Source organism: Lepisosteus oculatus, unplaced genomic scaffold, assembly GCF_040954835.1.
Source record: "Lepisosteus oculatus isolate fLepOcu1 unplaced genomic scaffold, fLepOcu1.hap2 HAP2_SCAFFOLD_57, whole genome shotgun sequence".
NCBI classification, from domain to species: Eukaryota; Metazoa; Chordata; class Actinopteri; order Semionotiformes; family Lepisosteidae; genus Lepisosteus; species Lepisosteus oculatus.
The window spans coordinates 727913-732004 of NW_027168117.1; positions in this window are offsets into that span (position 1 = coordinate 727913).

A 4092-nucleotide genomic window follows, 5' to 3' on the forward strand; every position below is an offset into this window, starting at 1 on the left:
CTATGTCCATGTGTTTAAGACGTATGAATCGGTTTTAAAACAGGCACACCCCTTTACTTCTCACAAATCCAAATGGAGTCTCAGTCCGTCGTCGCGATGAATTAGGAGCTCAGATGTAGGCTAAGTGATTGCAATTTACTTATTTAAAAGAACCACTTCAAATCAAAAGGGAGCCATTTTGTAATGGTAGTTATCGTATTATACAGTATACGTAATTGTAGATATACAGTACATAAAGGGTATGAATAGGTGTGAGCTTTTACTGTATATTTAATATTTTATCTGACCCACTTGTAGAAACCGCCTACTCAGATTTAGTTAAGTGGTCTGCCACCATAAAGACAGAAAAATATAATGACACCCTGTTACATTAACTGTAAAATAAACGCCGTAACTGCGGCCATATGAAAATTTGGATACAAATTATACAAACATCCTAAGGAGCTCTATGACATATGAGCGTCGTAATAATGGTTGGTGACCTGACGTAACAGTGCTCCCTGAATTACATGATCTGTATATACCCAAATACAGATATATCACTCAACACGGAGCTGTGTTAGTGAAATGATTGTTCTGATGTACGGCTGATGTCCAAACACTGAAAACATGATTGTGTATGCAATCGCACTCCCGAGCTCCATTGGGTATGGTTAAAATAACTTTTTATAGTTCATCACATTCAAAGTGTGTGTACTTGATGAAAGTGTAACACGCATTTGGAGGAGTTATTCAGGATTTTCTTTCATTCAACTATTTCAAGACCCATTATTTTCAGATGTTGTAGTATACGTGAATAATGAAAGGCCTTCATATTACACAATGAAGGAATGACTTTGCAGGTGTGAAGAATAAAAGATTAATTCAGCTCACTTTGGGGAGTTTCACAATGGCCCTCCTTATAGAAATGTGGGTTTGATTAAAGGAGTGAAGAAAAAGCACTGAATAATATTTGCTTCTGTAAACGTAATCATCTCAAAATATGGTTGAAGAAATTGAAGAAGGTTAAACATAATCCAAAACGTATAAGGTCAATTTAAGTACAACCAGAATTCTAGTGTTTATGCAATGCATCTGTGGGTTGATATGAAATACGGCCGTACTTAAACTAAACGAGGTTATCGAGAGCATATTCCGAGTACGGCTGTGGCCAGTTGTACTGTGAACTGCAAGGACCGTATCTTATCCTGAACGGGCTGTGCGAATACCGTCCTCTGCTGGCAGAAGGAATAGATTACAACGGCACTGTATTGGCGATTAGTCCTATTGCTAGAATATTGAAACAACAAGGAGTCTACGGAGTCAAGCAATGCTGAATAAACAAGTACCTGAAATTCAATAGGATTTTGTGTATTGATTACAAATAGGTGTGGAATTCTCATGTACAGTGGTATTCATGGATTCCTTACACAAGCAGCCGTTGTTATGATACTTTTGTAATCTGAATATAAATCTGTTATCTACTTGAAACTGTAATTATTGAATAGATTAATGTCTTTGAAATGCTTCATTAACTGGGCAGTTTCCATGTTTGGAAATGTTTTTATTTTGATTGCTGATTGCTAGATACTGTATGTTTAATAGGCATGCTGTTAATATTTTCTACAAGAGCCAAATAAGACAGTTATGCTGTAGTAAGTTCTATATAAGTTATATAACATAAGTTATATTTTTTTCTGAGGTCAATTTGAATCTCATACTAAATTACTGGTGTCCTTTTATCTGAGAAACACTACCTGATTGATCACCTGATGCCTAGAAATTAGCATGCACAGTAGCCCAGCGTTTAGCATTGCTAGCTCACAGTGCTGAGGCCCTGGGTACACTTCTGGACCTGGGGTGCTATCTGTATGGAGCTTGTATGTTCTCCCCATGTTTGCATGAGTTTGCTTTGGGTGCTCCGGCTTCCTCCCACAGTTCAAAGAACTACTGGTAGGTTAATTGGCTTCTGGGATAATTGGTGAGTGTCTGTGTCTTCCCTGCATTGGACTACCATCCAGTCCCAGGTATCTCCTGCTTATTACTTTCTGAGGCTCTGGCTCCCCCGTGACCCCCCGACCCCCTGACCACCTGACCCTGAATTGGATGAAGCGGTTAGAAAATGGGTGGTTTCTGTTATGCTCTGGTCATGCTCTGCCATAGCAACAACTTGTAAAAAATGCAGATGCTAGGATTTAACTCAAAGAAGGAGCTCAGATCACTGTGTTGGCATCACTGTACAGGTGTCCGGTGTGTTTTAGAACATATGTTAAAATCTTATTTACTAACTTCTAGACTTTTTACCCCCCATAGCAGTCTGCAGGTGCAGAGTGGTCTGTGGACACCCTCCTTGCTCTGTCGTAAAAGAGGAAATAAAAAGCAACTGGTTTTGACTTTAATGCACTGAGACTGTGGAACTCACAGAACTCTCTTGTCAGAAAGGCAGCTTCTAACAGCTTTTAAGTGAAGACTAAGAACACTTTTCTATTTTATTAAAATAGATGATATATGTTTTGTTTAAATATATGTCATAAATGTTAAAACGACAGCTCGTATAAGCTTGTATTTTTACCTTTCGATCATTTTTATAATTGCTTTGAGTTGCTTTTACCATGATAAACAGTACAAAATATGAGGTGTTGAACTTGTCAAAAGTTTTAAAGCGCTTTATGACGTAAAGTGTGATGACAGTCCTTGGCGGTCTATGTAACAATTCTTCTTGAAGTAGGTCATCGGGCCAACAGTATACAAACATTACAGCTCAAGTGCTTTTGTATCTGAACGCTTTTAGGTAAGTTATTTAGCAGCTGCGGTATTAATAATGATTTTAATGGCAAATTCAATTGCAGGTAAAATAAAAATGGCGGATAACTTTCATTCTAGCTTCGTGAAGCGGTCGCGCTATATTATACATATATACCATAATAAGAAACATAATATGTACAGTAGAATTTTTCACTTTAAGCTGGCATTATCCAGAACCGGGTCAGGGCCCGGACCCGGACCGTGCAGTGTGGTCCGTCGGCCTTCTAAAGATGTTTAGGAGATCGAGGCGCCCTTGGATTTGATTAGAAACTTGCATAATTTCTTAACTTGACCCCATTATCTTAAAAAAAACGGCCAGGCCAAGACCAAAGCATGAAGGCTGCGAGGATCGGGGGACTCTCATTTTTGGTCACAGCGTACAGTAGTAGATCAGTAACCTCTGTTTATCGTGATAACCTTTAATTATTTTCCAGTACTTTTTTAAATGATAAAACACATTGTCTCGCCAGTTTTGCTAAAGATACGGTTTTAGTGTTTACGCATAAATTTGTAAGCCGTAGGTTTAAATCTCGTGGTCTTATTTTCTGCATTTTCATCGTAAGGGAAGGCGCTCGTTTGCGATTTACGCGCTGAATATTGTAAGCAGAGGAGCCTTAAGGCACAGCCTCGCCTTAACACCATCGTTTGCATTGTCATTGTCATCCAGAAAAGCAGTCGTAAGAAAATGAATCTGTGGCGGCTCCGAACATTAAAAAAACTATATCTAGACTGCAAATACATCCCAATCTTACTATCAACACGTTTTAAGACCCCTCTCCTTTCCACCGGTATACTGTACAAGCTAAGAGAGAAATATTGGAAATCCCATCTGAAGTAGCCCTCGTCTCACCTTCGGAGCTGTGAGCGATGGGGATCATAATTAAAAGGGGTCCAGTTACTTTGAAAATGTGTATGTGATACTTAAATTTAAATAAAATAAAAAGATAAATTATATAACACAGACTGCTATCTATGTCCATGTGTTTAAGACGTATGAATCGGTTTTAAAACAGGCACACCCCTTCTCACAAATCCGACTGGAGTCTCAGTCCGTCGTCGCGATGAATTAGGAGCTCAGATGTAGGCTAAGTGATTGCAATTTACTTATTTAAAAGAACCACTTCAAATCAAAAGGGAGACATTTTGTAATGGTAGTTATCGTATTATAGTATACGATAACTGTATACGTAGTATACGTAATTGTAGATATTGTAACGCAACAAGGGCTCAGGCGGGCGCCCTTGCCGCATTTGGTCGGCCCCTGCACCCTCCGGGGCTCGAACCCGGGACTTCCGCGTCTCTCTGCAG